Raw genomic sequence first — 14,563 nt, forward strand, 5'->3', positions numbered from 1 at the left:
GACTCGCGGTCGTCGTTGCCTTTTCGGTGGGGGAAGATGGGTCTCGGAGAGGGAGTAGTAGTGAGTGGTAGGGGGTACGAAAAAAGCGGGGAATAAAGGAAAAAATAAAATATAAAGGCCTATACGCACGATTCCTTTATTTTGACCTAGCGTCGGATAGATTGATATGGTATATTAAAATCATTGATTATTTTTATATTTATACGTATCAGATTTATTATTAGATATTTTAAAAAGTTATCTATAAGATAAAGAAAATCAATATTGAATTGTAGAGAATTGTGGAAAAGTTATATTAAAATCCATAATTGAAATACTCTTTGATTATTGTTTTGGCCTACATATATCATTATCGAATCAAAAATATATATCCTCTTTGATCTAGTGATTCCTCGTACGATCGATGACACGTAGAATACGTAAAGAAGAATTACTCGTATAAAATCGACGCGTAGCAGAATCAAAAATATTTCCATGACTCGTGGGATATAATAATTTAGGAAGATAGACGGAAGAAGATAATGTGTAAACATTATCGATAAATTAAAAAGAGATACGGAAAAATGTGGAAGCAGAATATGTGCGTGTAAACGTATTTTAGAAAGGAACAAAGTGGGGGAAAGCTTCGCACAAAGGGGCTTCCCCCGAGCACAGATTGAACTCTGTCTTTGTTGCACTTTTCGATATTTTTAACGTCATTTCATATAATGTGTACACGCATGGATATCTGGCTGTCTCCGTCTTTTGTTGTAATGTAATTACGGGAGAGGCTAGCGCTCAGCGAAACCAAACAAGTTCTTTCTCCTTAACATCCGCACGGCACGGGAGCGTGCGTACCTGTTCTTCAGGGTCGCGAGTGATGCAGCGGACGATGATGGCGGAACGACCGGGCCGATTCCACGAAGATGAGGTCGAGGAACGCGCTAGTGAGAGGGATAGGTCTGTGCAGATACTCGGGACGTCGGTGTTCCAACTCGACGGGATTCTGCTTTGTGATAAATGATGCAGTATAGTCATTTTTCAAGCGTTTTTTTTAGCGTTGTATTTATTATTTTGAGAATGAACCTTTCAAATAAAGCTTTCGCGTTAAAAATTATTTTTAAATCTTAGAATTTTATGATACGACGTATTATATTATGATATTGATATCTTCTTCGTAATCTTGTTTTTTTTAGATAAAAAAATCTTTTATTTTGCTATTATCTCTCGATATATTCAATTTTAAAAAATGGAACATAATATACAAAGTATGTACAGTAAATTTATATATAAAATTATTATTATTACATTTTTATAAAAATACTTTTTTTGCATTTTAACGAAGAATGCAGTGCCAGAATTATTTTGTATAATATTATACATAATTAAAATTTGCTAGTGTTTAATTTATGGAAATTGGAAGTTATTAATAACGCATTCCTAATTATTAAAATGTAAAATTTTAATACTAGGAGACTAGTAAGAAAAAATTCAAAGATTTCTTTTATTTTGTTTTTAATACGCGACGCTTAACGGTATTTCCAATAAAATGAAAATTAAAAGTTTCTTTTTTTTTTCGAAATACTGATTAAATATAAATTTAAATAAAATACAATAGCATAATGGAAACATAGAAGAAATATCTAATTATCGAAGTAATATTTTCGTTTTAATTATATAACGTATCTGCTTCCTATTTTTACGAAAAAGAAGTATAAAAATTGTGATAAAAAGAAAATTATTCATAATATTATTTTTAATCTCATATATTGATTAAATTGCGAATGTTTCAACACAGTTCGATTAATAAATTTCAATATATTGTTTCGAATGATAACAAGGTAATAATAAAGGTATAAGAAAAACTTTTATAACATTTACATCACGTAATGATATTTAACGAGTCGAATGAATTTATACAATTTATAAAAACTTTTCAATCCGCATAACTTTATCTCTTTTTAAATTTTTAAAAAGCAACGAAACGTAATTAAAATTATTTGTAATTATAATTTTGAATTCTCATATTAACACTAAAAGTAGTAATGATTAATTTTTCATCGGAGAAATATTCAGGGTTTTAAGGTTATCGGAACAAGGGGATCGAATTAAAAGTAAAAACCTTTTTAAAAATAAACGCCGGACAGGAGGTAACTTTGTTTGCGAACAACGCAAACGGTATTGCGTTACTAACTCGTTATACCTACATCCCCGTTCATAACTATTTAAGACACTTGCTGGTCCCGCACAAAATGAGATAATTGACCCAAATTATCAAGGAAGGGATTAATCAGCAGAAAATAATGGTTTAAAAAGATAAAAAAAAAATTCTTCCTTTAAATAATTTTTTCAAAGTGTTACAATCTAAGTAAGATCCATAATTCTTTTTTCAATGATTTCTCAGTTTCAGCAAGTTTTTCCTTAAGAATTTTAATAAAATTTTGAACAGAGGCGTATATGCATCGCCATGAGTCGATACACTTGTCTCGTACTTGATGAAGCAAGCGCAACTAGTTCACCGGTTTGGCGAAATACGAAAGGTTAAGGTCAGCCGATGCATGATATTATAACCTATGATATAAGCGTAAATTAAAATACTATGATATCGTCGAGGAAAAAAATTTCCATTTTTAAAATTCTTTCCATTCCAAACTGCTCTTTTCACGAAAATGTACAAATCTCGTCAAGAGTTCGACGTTTTCTCTTATAGATAATGAAAAAAAATAAAATGTCAAAATCTGCTTTCGACAAATTTCGCGATAAACAAATTGCGTTAATCCAAAAGAAAAATTCAAGTGGATCAGACAAAGAGCAAACTCGATAAGAGAACTAAATAATTTATTCATAATTCCTTTCTTTCGACCAGTTTTCACAATTCAAGAAAATTTTCAAAATTTCTCAACGATACTCTCGCGATTTCACAATTTCGTGTAATTTTTTTTTACACGCCACATTTTCAAAAAAAAAATATACGTATATTTATAAAACACTAAGTGGAGTGCTATTTAGAAAAGTGGGTGGCGAAAAAATCGTGGAAAATACCGTAAAGAATATTCAACTGGTGTAACGCGATTTTGGCCTAAAATTGTTTGCGCATCCTCTTCAAGCGTTCAACGCGTTGTCCATGCGGAAACGCGATTTTCGCCTGGTGGAAGCCACTTCTCTTTGTTAAGTGTTTTACTCTCGTCTGCTACTTACGTGAAAACAGAATTTTCCACGCGTTTCAATGTTTGTCGCGGGTGGAAAAATAACGGCATTTCAAAGCATAAAAATTTTCATAAGTAAATCTTGGCGATCAAATATATTTTTTCCTCACTTATTGTTACGCTTAATTTAAAAAAAGGACAGATAAAACATTAAAAATTTGTATAATAATAAAAATTGTAACATCGTATAAATATTTTCGTAAAATATTCATATAATATTTAGTTTCCAGAATATCAATTTAATATTTTAATTAACGTACTGAATTAAAATCTCGTTACAAAAAGAGGATCTCTTCCAAGAGAATTAAACGGAGAGGGACAGAGAAGGGGGAGGAAAAGAGAGAGAGGAAAACCACTATCTGCCCGAAACGCATGCATATGTAAAATTAAAAAAACCGCGCGAATCCTTTTCGGAGTCGATGAAAAAGAGCAGTGGAAAAGAACTCGAGAAAAGTGGTTCGTCCCGAACGACAAAAAAAAAAGAAAGAAAGAAAGGGAAAAAAGGACAAAAAAGTGGGGAGGGAAAGAGAGAAAAAAGCGACGGGACATATCGGTTATCGAAAAAAATTCTGGCAAAATGAATTACGCGAAATCGTCACGGCGATTGTCGATTGTCGATGGACACCATGGCAGGGAATGAAAGGTAAAAGAGAGTTGGTATCGATAAAAGATCAATGAAAAATGCACCATCCGGGGCCAATTCAATTATCCCGTTCTCAGTGACAGGAATAAATATGGATAAGATGAATTAAATCACGACAGTTTGTATGGTTTAAGATTAAATAATTCGAAATTGATGTGAGAGAGAAAAAAAATTATCGAGTGAATATGGGATTCTGTATGAATTGTCGAGAAATAAGCAGATTTGCTAATCACGATGATTCGTATGATTAGAATATTAACCTCAAACGCGGTTAATATTCGTGGATTGATTTATTCAGAAGCGGACAATTTAATTTGCTTTCATCTAATTTGATTCGATGGATTATCTGGTTAGAAACATCGCGATGTTGATGGCTCGAAATCATTTTTAATTTTCAGAGAAGAGAAATCGAAGAGAATATTGCTTTTCTTGTCGCGGAATGGAAAATATTGACAGAAAAAAAAAAAGAAGAAAAGAGATGCACTATGTAACTGACTAAACGTAAAGGAAAAATGTAAACTCGTAGTTAATATATTAACACGTATCGATTTCGAGAATTATGTAATCTGTCCAAGCTGCGACGTTAAATTGAATTTTTTTATTTCGATTCCGTATAAAGGTAAGAATCTAATTGAATTTGCGGTAAACATTACGCAACGTCATTATCCGCTATTTACTCGGTTTAACTGGAATGGATAATATGATAGAGCAATAAACGTACGATTGGAAGCATTATGACATAATTATAAGTATATCAAACTCTTAAGATTACGAGAACTTAAGAGATACACAATAATTATTACGTGATCTAATATCGATCTAATAACAAATATAACAGATCGATTCTAGGGAAGATTTCAAATTTGAATAAAAATGATATGCAAGAAAATAATATCAGAAAATATCAAAAAATATATATATATATAAAATTTAAAATATTCCACATTATATTCAAATCACGACTGAATGAAATTAAACGTATGAATATGTGATGGTATCTTTCAAAAGGTTAAAGATCAATAAATGTCGCGACGAAATTTTACACACATCGAAACACGAAAGGGTATACGTATGTAGAAGCGCATCCGGTCCTGAATTTTGAATAGTGTCAATTATTTTGGCCGTGAATCACGCGACATTTATCCATTCACGAGCAACGTTGCCAACAAACGTCGGTCGACATTACAGTGAAAAATGAACGGCAGGATAACGAGAGTACCGATGAATGTCAGGTAAATGTGACACTCGTTCGGTCTTCATGGCCGGTTACATGTTCTCAACACGTTATTCCAAAATTAAGATGAACTCCTTGACTCCTTATCTGTTTGCATATCAATGCTTCAATGCGTCTCGTGGAACACGTTTCATATCATTATCGTAAGAATAATAGAAATAACAGATCGGTGATAATTGATCAGAGAAATTGTAGCAAGAAAAAAAAAAGTAAAATAACAAGAAGAAGAGAAAATTGTGAAGAATATTTGTAAAAGTTACACATATTAATCGAATCGCTTATTAATCGAACAATGAAAGAGATAATTAAAGAAAATTGTATTCTAAAATCTATTTATAGCGTTTTCAATTCATAAGTTTTAGAAATTTCTAAATGGAATAATTAATATTTAATAAATGGGCGATCGCTGACTTATTTACATATTTTCCATTTAGATACATGATTCTTGCATCTATATGATAGTAATAGTCGAAGCGAATACACCGGTTCACTTTATCCACTCAATACGAACTTTCTCCATAATTCAATTTTCAAGAACGATATTCGAGGAAGAAGTATTATTAGCACTTTCCATTTACGAATATCGAAAAAAAAGTATCGATTAGTTGAGAGAAATGCGAAACAGCCGAGGATATAATTAATAAAGATTTTATTAATATCTGTTGCGGAATTAGAAAGTAAATCGAGGGAAACTTGCCATCTTCTAATACATCTAAGTGACCTCAATGATCATCATTATTTTCTCGAAAGTGTCCGCTTTTATCCTAATTTCTATAAATACGAATTTCAAATTGTGTGATGTTCCATGTCCTCGTATTGTTCGCTGTTTCGAAATTTTCGTCAGCGCAAGATTCAGCTATTAAAGGCTTCAACCGATCGTTTCCGATTATTGCCGAGCCAATCCGAAGTTAAATTGCCACTCATATGCCGAATCGAATTTCGCGATTCCGAATAATACGAGGAGAGCTCGTATATAATTTCAGAATCCCATTTAATATATCTTCGTATGATTCTGTGATAATCATTACGTAACGGAAGGAGGAAATATAATTTATATGCTTATTAATTTCTAATAATACGTAGTCATTACAATTCACGTAAAATAGTACAGAAAGGCGACCTTGAATGGCTAAGATATACGACTTCCGCCTCGACATATCGCTATCATATACTCTAGTTTTCAGCATTTACCACGGTAAAATATGAGGCCATATACGGTGATGAATTCTAACGCTCGTTTAGTTTCTATGTGAGGAAATGCTTCATATACGGAATAGGATGCGGGATATACGTATATTTCGCGATACACACTGTACCACAAAACCACAAGAGCAGAAAGGACCTCTTTGTCAGAGGCACGTCGCATAAGACGATATTACGCGATAAGTTTGTTTGCGGACCCGTCGACAACACGAAACCCACGTGTTATCGTTGAAACTGTTGATAAAACTGCTTTATCTGTGTGGTCTATACGTCACTGCGTGGATTTATTTAAAGAATATAATATCGTAACACTTTGTGTTCCGAACACGTTCGCGAACCGTTCAACCCAAGCCTGATTTGTCCATCGTTCCTTTATAAATAGAATTATTAATTCATTACGAACAAGAGAATATTTATTTGCGATAAAGAGAATTTGCCACTTAATTTTCATACGAATCTTAATAAAGAGATCAATGAAAACAAATCATGCGTACTCGACTCTCCTCCTCTTTCATTCCTCGATCATTTTTACATTCGATAAAGTGCAAAAGGAAACTTCGAAATCGAATTATATCAGGATTAAGAATCGACTCGATAAATATCCAATTTGTCCTTTGATCCTCTTGCGAGCAGCTATCCAATTCTTACTTATTTCTTGCGAAAATTGCAACACGTTACGTTGTCTCGAGGCCGTTTAGCACGCCACAATGTCTCCGTTTTGGCGAGCTGACCGCCTCGTGATTCACCGAGGAAGCCGATCGCGGCGCGAAACAACATCGTGACTCATCGGGTCCACTCGGTTTCAACTACACACTAATCCTGTTCCCGCTTACTTTCCGCGTAGTTGGGCCGTGCGCGACACACATTGCTGCTCTGTCAAGTGTTTCGTGTGTACACCAACACGTATACACGTATACACGTGACCAATCGACCACCAATCACCGAGCCATTGTCTTTTCCATTGCTCTAAAGAGATCTTTAGAAAAAAAGAGAGATCTTTGAAAGAGCAAGAATTTTCTGGTTTTTTTTTTTTTTTTTTACTTCTTACAAATGTTATGGAACAATTAGTTCCTCTGTAATCGGTGATACGATTTGCCTTAATGTTTCTGATTCTAAGAACGATAATGAATGCTAACTCTTCCTGGTTCTATTTCGTTTTACTTTTCTTCTTTTTTTTTTTTTTTTAACTTTTAATAGAATTCTTTCGATAGAATTTTCATTTTAAATTTTCACACAATGAAAATAAATTTCTTTTTATTATCTATTAATTTTAAGAAAACTTGTTTAATTTATTCGATTTGATAACAATTAGTTTGCAGTTTATCATAAGGAAAAGATAAAATTTATTGGAAATCTGTAAGATGTATTAATATCGAAAAAAAGTATTATAACAAATATTATTGAAAAGTATAAAAAAACCGTATTGAATATATGAAATAAATAAAATGTTTACAAAAAAAAAGAAAGAAATAATTGTATGAATGGTAGAAAATTTATATTTTTCGTATTTTGATACAAGAAATTTTTAGAGATCTTTAAAAAAAAAATAGGAAAAAAATTTAAATATTAAAATAATTAATCGAATACTTGTAATAATAGAACAATAAATATAAATAAGAAATAAAAATATATGGTGAGAAGCGAAAAGAAATTTAGAAATTTAATAAAATTAATTTTGAAACCAAATTCTGGAATGGTATTAAAATGTACTTTAATTATTTATATATAGATATTATTTATCAATTATTGTATCTTTGAAACTATTTGAAATAAAAATCTATTAATAAAATGGATTTAAAAAGAGAAATACAAAAGAAACAAAATAAATAATAAATGATAATGTTAAAACTTAAATAATATTCATCTTTTCAATATTACATTTATAATAATACTCTTAAATTTTTTTCTTAATATTTTTAAAAAAGAATATTGTTTAATTAATTAACTTTCTCCATAACCATGATTTTGTTGAATCTGTTCTCTCTTCATAATGTGTTTCCTATTTCTCTCTTTATAGTTATTTTTATGCTCTAAAAATTACATTTTCTATTAATGAAATAGTATATAGTTTTTTTTTTATGTTCTTCTAATGTTATATTTTTATTTACAAGATTTCTTAATTTTTTATCGATTGTCAAAAATATATAATTTTTTTAATCAAATGATATTATATTATACGGATCATCGAATATAATTCACAAACTCGATAATTCACTCAAAAAATTCTATCAAGAAAGACGTATCTTGATAAATATAAAGAGGTTAAAAATATATTTTTTAAATGATACGTTGCAGTGATCGAAGACATTAAATCTTTTCATGAGACGATAAATTAATATTTCTACAGCTCCTAAAAATAACGACATACTTAATTAAAATAAACTGTGATATATCTATTTAATTTCTGATATGCGTTTTTGTTTTTTATTTGTTCCTTCTATTATGTGTCGCAATAAAATCATACGTTTTTTTAACCACATAATGCAGTTAAACGGAAGTGAAAAAGAAAAAAATAAATGACAAACCATAAAGCATTAAAAACGCTAAAAAAAAGCTAAAAAAAAAAGCTACCTCGTCACCGAAAAAATCAGTTCACGTAAATCGAAAAACTTCTATTTGGTAGAACGAAAAAAATAAGCAATTATATATTTCATAGTATATTTCGTACTTTTACGGTTCGTTTCTATAACTAACGTTTTGCGTGCTGTCGATGCGTAAAACTAGCTGGAAATACTTAAATCATACGCGAAGATATCGCGATTTATCGCGTTGTACTTTCTTCTTTTAAGGGTAGTTTATGTATGAAAAACGTAATTGGTAGTTGTGAGAGATTAATTTTATCGTTACGATAGCGATATAGCCATGTTTCCATATCGTAAAAATTCGATAAAGTAGTAAAATATAAAAAACTCGAACCATTCGATAAAGATAATTTTGAAAAATACATTATTAAAATTCATTACAAAACGAGATTCGAAAGATATATATATATCAAGATGGTAATGCTAAATTTTGTTTTTTCAGAATAATAATTTTATTTTAAAATTCGATATTTTAAAATCGTACATATCTTTCGAATTAAAATAATAATCGCAAATCTATATTATTAATACAATGAATAATATATACTATTATTCTGGATATACAATAAATATTTCATTTGATAAAAGAATATAAAAATATACGTTAGATGCAATACTGACTATTATTGAACATGACAAACATAATAATAAATAATCACAAGTATAGTATAATTAAAAAGGGAAAATTACATAAGAATAATGTGATACATTCTTAATTATGATTCTACAAAAAGAGGTAAATCTATTTAAATCTACTGGTAAGCAACAAAACAGAAATATAAAATTGAACAAACACAAAGCTATCTTGTTTCACGATTTTCTAACTACTTACATTATCTTAAATAACATATTTATTGGTAAAACATTTTTAAAAATATCGACAATAATTCGCGTCATTGATAGACAAAAAAAATAACAGTAATGTAATATAAGCGAATCCGTGAGTACATTCAAGTTTATACATGAAAAAAAAATTCTTTTATCGATAATCTTATAAGTGATGTTTACATAAGTCTTCTTGATTACTATTCTCTATTACATATATCACGATAAAAAAGTAAAAATAAGAAATTCAAAAACGATAAACATTTGACAAATATATAGATATTTTTAACATGGCTATTTGAAACTATATTTTCACATAAAATATCGATATTATTAACGCACGCGATTTTTATTAACCTTATTGAATAATTGACGAAATAATCGACGTTGTCATCATTGTCAGCAATTTTTATAAATACGAAAACGGAAAAGCGAAAAAGGGAAACACTGTGCACTCAACATTCTATCCACGCGTTATTTTCAGGACAGTAGCGGACGAAATTTTAGATGACATCGTATATAGAAATGCACGACACAATTCCGCGATGACACAGAAAGTCCCGGAGATTACTTTCTCTCAGAAAAAGGGAAAAGACAAGACGATTATTAAGAGCGAGGCAAAGTAACGTACCGGAGCGAAAGAGCGTCAATCTCGACGGGGAGGTTAGGCCGAACATCGAGGTTAACCTTTATTCCGTGACTCCGGTAATTCTTATTGTCGAAAAAATTGTTGCCGAAAGTGAAAATTTCACTCGAAAACACTTACCCCATAAACCAGTCCACGGTATCGCGGAGATACTCGGGTAACCTATCCAGCTTGGATGATTTTCAGTTGGATCACCGCTGAGGAAAGTAGCACGAGAGTCGAGAAAACAAAATAAATTCTCTCTCTCTCCACTAGCACCAGCAGCAGCAGCGGCGCACGTTTCGCGATCTCGTAAAATCTAACATGGCGAAGCTCTATTGTCACCTGTTCCCGTCATGCCTCACTTGGCCCCCTTCACAAGAAAATACTACCGATTTATCGCCGCCACCGCGTACTATCGTTGCTGTATTTATGCCACGACTCGAATTCTATGCTTGTTACGTGATCTCACAGATCTATGCCGATCGAGCGTAAGACTCTGAATGTGCACGACACCACACCACAAGGGGAAAATCCACCTCAAAACGCACAGCTGATCAGCCGATGTCGAGAAACAGCTCACTCTCACACCCCCGTTTTAATACCTGACAGCAGAGGGTAGTACCTACCGCGCGTATGAACTTACAAATGATTCTAACAAAGGCATTGAGTATGTAATAGACAGATGATAAACCATTTCAAGTCGGTAATATAATATTTTTTCATGGATCATTTTTTATTTGTAAAATTACATAATTTTGATACTCATAAATATTATGTTTTTCATAACAAATTTTCTTTTCATTTTTGCTAAGAATTTATAATTCTTTGTAATTTAAAATTAATTTTATTGCTAAATTTAAAAATTAAATTTTAAACGAATTCATCTGTGGTTAAACGATAACTACCGATAAAATATACATAGATGGCAGTATCTGCCATATAGAAACATTCATAAAATGTAAAATAGACAGCATAGACAAGGTATAAAATAGATTTAACATTCATTGTATTTTCATATCAATGCTTATGCTTAAGAGATTCCAGAGCCCCCTTACTTTAGTATTATTTTTAACGGTATCGATTTGTCATAATACTTCGTCTGTGATTGCAGTATTATTGCAAAACTATAATTAATAGTTGAAATTAAATTTTAATATGAAATTGCAAATAAATTGCAAAATGTTAATATATCGACAGAAATCGATTATATTTTTATTGGATGATTTCTAATTCTAAAAAGAAATAAAAATATGTTGATTGTTGTTTTTCAAGAAGTTAATTAAACAAGATAAAAATATATAACATAATTTAATAGCTATTATCATTCTCTACTATATAAAAAATATAATATAGAAATATTTATAGAATGATTTTAAAATTGAAAATAATATATTTTTTTAAAAATAATAAATTTAATAAATGATAAATTATATTATAAATAAAAAATTTTTAAATATATAATATTAAATAAAGTTAATAAATCATAATATCAAAAATCATTATACGACTCTTAAATAAAGAAATTATAAAATTAATTAAAAATATTAATAAAATATTGAAAATTATAATATTTAAATATATCATATTTTAAAATATTCGTTTACTAAAAATCATCTATTTTTTAAATAGTTCGTTGCTATGCTCCATCTTGTCCACTGAGCGAAAGTTACCGAGTGAGAAAAAACTACAAAAGTTTAGTTCCATTGCGACCGTGATATCGTTTGGATTACTCGAGTTCAATTTATATATAATTTATATTCATACACGAATTTTATTATATAAAGTATGCATGTGTGATTCGTAAGTGTTTAAATATATTCATTAGTATGTGTGATAATTTTGTAATTTTGTGAAATATTGGTATATTTCATCGATATTACGAACGGATGAAAAACTGTTGTTGGATCATTATCTATAAACGATAAATCACCTGCATTCTACTATAGGTAATTTTTTACTATTTGAATATGCAGTAAATAAATGAACTGAAATTGTATAACTTAAATTAACTTTTAAAAACATAGAGAATAAATTTTAAATATTTATTCATATTATTATTTTATAATTTTATGTAAAATCGCAATTAGAATATTTTAAATATTTTTTTACGATTATAAATTAAAAATTAATAACATGAAACAATAAATATAATTTTAATTTTAAAAAATATATATCAATTATTATATTTATTGTGATAATAAACTATTAATAAAAGAGCAAATAAATTAATAATAAAAATTCAAAAAATGCAAAAATACTAATCATTATTCAAAAAATCAATCTCAATTATTATCTATTGCTTGTAGAATTATTTTCGGAAAAGTATCAAGAGATGGCGCTGATGGTTTTATCCTATTTCTATCCTTTATTTGCTATTTTTTTTTATTTCATTTACGGCATTTTAGATATGACGCTGATTTCTTAATTTGTACTCTATTTCTGGCTGTTCTGTTTATTCTTCTCATCTATATTTATTCTTGAATATTTATTCGTGTGATTTTAATTGTATACGTTTTCATTTTACAAAATTATAAAGTGTTCTAATCTTTAATGAATAAAAATATAGATTATTATATTCTCATAGCTTCTACTTTACAATGTATTTTGCAAAATATAATATATCCTATATATATAAATACAAATATTTTGAGAAATACATATTTAATTATGTATAAAATGCATATGCAAATAAATATTATATATGTATCTAAAACATATTCTGTAATAGAATATTTTTATTTCTGATTCCTAATTTTGAAATTGAATTTCAATTCGCATCATTATTAACATTGCAATCCATTTTTGAAACATTCAAATTTAGAACATTAAGAATAAGAAAAATAATTCTATAATCTTTTCAAGATATAATATAAAAAAATTTTCTATCTATTTGTTCCGAAATCAAGAAACAAATGATCTCATGATTCATACATATTATCAATAAGATACAAAATTCTGATACAAATAAAATTCAGTAGACTTAATTTAATGCACAAACGTGTAATACAAAGAATCATTAATTATTTTGATATTGCAGATACAGAACTGGTCTGTGCTCGAGTGCACAAATCTGGAACCTTAAATATAAATTAAAACGACTATGATTCATGGAGTCAAAATATTAATTTATATAATCATTATGGTATTATGCACAAAGAAATTCATATTTTCGGTCTCTTTATTCTTTGTGAAAAATCATTTTTGTTCGATATTCAATAAATATTAATTCCATATTTCGACTAACAATATCTCGATTCATTCAATAATAGATAGTTCATATAATACGAATCATATTATATAATCATATAATTATATTCAATGTAGCTATTATTTATGCATGGAAAACAATCAGTCTATAGAGATCATAGAATCAACACCTGGACTAGATCTTTTGTTATTATTGTTTCATCAGCTTTTTTTTATTTTTTTTAATTTTACTAATTAATTCATTATAAATGCCATTATTCATCGATTTTCGAAATAAAATTTTCTAAGTTTTTATACTTTACGAAGATATTATCATAGACGAAATTTACTATTAATCTACGTTATTCTAAGGTAAAAGAATATCTAATATTAGTGACTTTTTAAAAAATTAATCGATTCATATATTTGTCAAATATTAAATAATTCGATTCATTTGTTGCTACGCAAGAATCGTCACGAACGCCGGCTGTCGTACGAGCAGATTGCAAGCACCTGTCCACCAGAAAATATCCACCGGTGGATATTCACAACGAAGCTGCCACGGCAGAAGGTTTGTCAGCTGCTACCGCAGCTGAGGTAACTGATCGTCTTTGCTCGAGATGACGATAATACAGATCAACGAATTTACTTTCTATCTTCCGCGTGGACCGTGCGCGTTTCGTTCTCAAATTTCTTCACCGCCTGCCACTACAATCCACAGATTTTTCAATCTTTCGATCATTCTCTTAGTCTACATATTTTCTATGTAGATTGTATTTCGTCATTAAACGGTCGAATGAACCTAATACATATTGTTTTCTAACCTATATGCGTCCAAGGAATTGATCATCGTTGATCGATTTTAGACAAAATCCGTATGTTGATCGAAAAATATTTTATCTTTTATATTGAATAACTTTTTTTCTTTTATGATAATAATTTCAATAATCATCGACAAATAAGGATATCTATTAAAATAGAAAGAAAAATAAATAAAGAAATATAAAAAAGTAAAAAAAACTTACCTTTATTATTATATACCCAATAACCTATAAATTTTACTTTCACTGTTAAAAT

At 29.3% G+C, this 14,563-nt stretch overlaps 1 long non-coding RNA gene across 2 annotated transcripts; it reads left to right on the forward strand.

Moving 5' to 3' along the window:
* The first annotated feature begins 11,364 nt into the window (after positions 1-11,364).
* LOC133666353 (uncharacterized) lies at positions 11,365-14,506 on the forward strand. Of its 2 annotated transcripts, none has more exons than XR_009830436.1 (2): positions 11,365-12,246; positions 12,607-14,506. It is a non-coding gene; the product is annotated as an uncharacterized LOC133666353 (long non-coding RNA). The 2 variants fall into 2 exon arrangements; XR_009830437.1 differs by having other exon boundaries at positions 13,338-14,506.
* The last annotated feature ends 57 nt before the right edge of the window (positions 14,507-14,563 follow it).

Source organism: Apis cerana, linkage group LG6 (genome assembly GCF_029169275.1).
Source record: "Apis cerana isolate GH-2021 linkage group LG6, AcerK_1.0, whole genome shotgun sequence".
Classification (NCBI taxonomy): Eukaryota; Metazoa; Arthropoda; class Insecta; order Hymenoptera; family Apidae; genus Apis; species Apis cerana.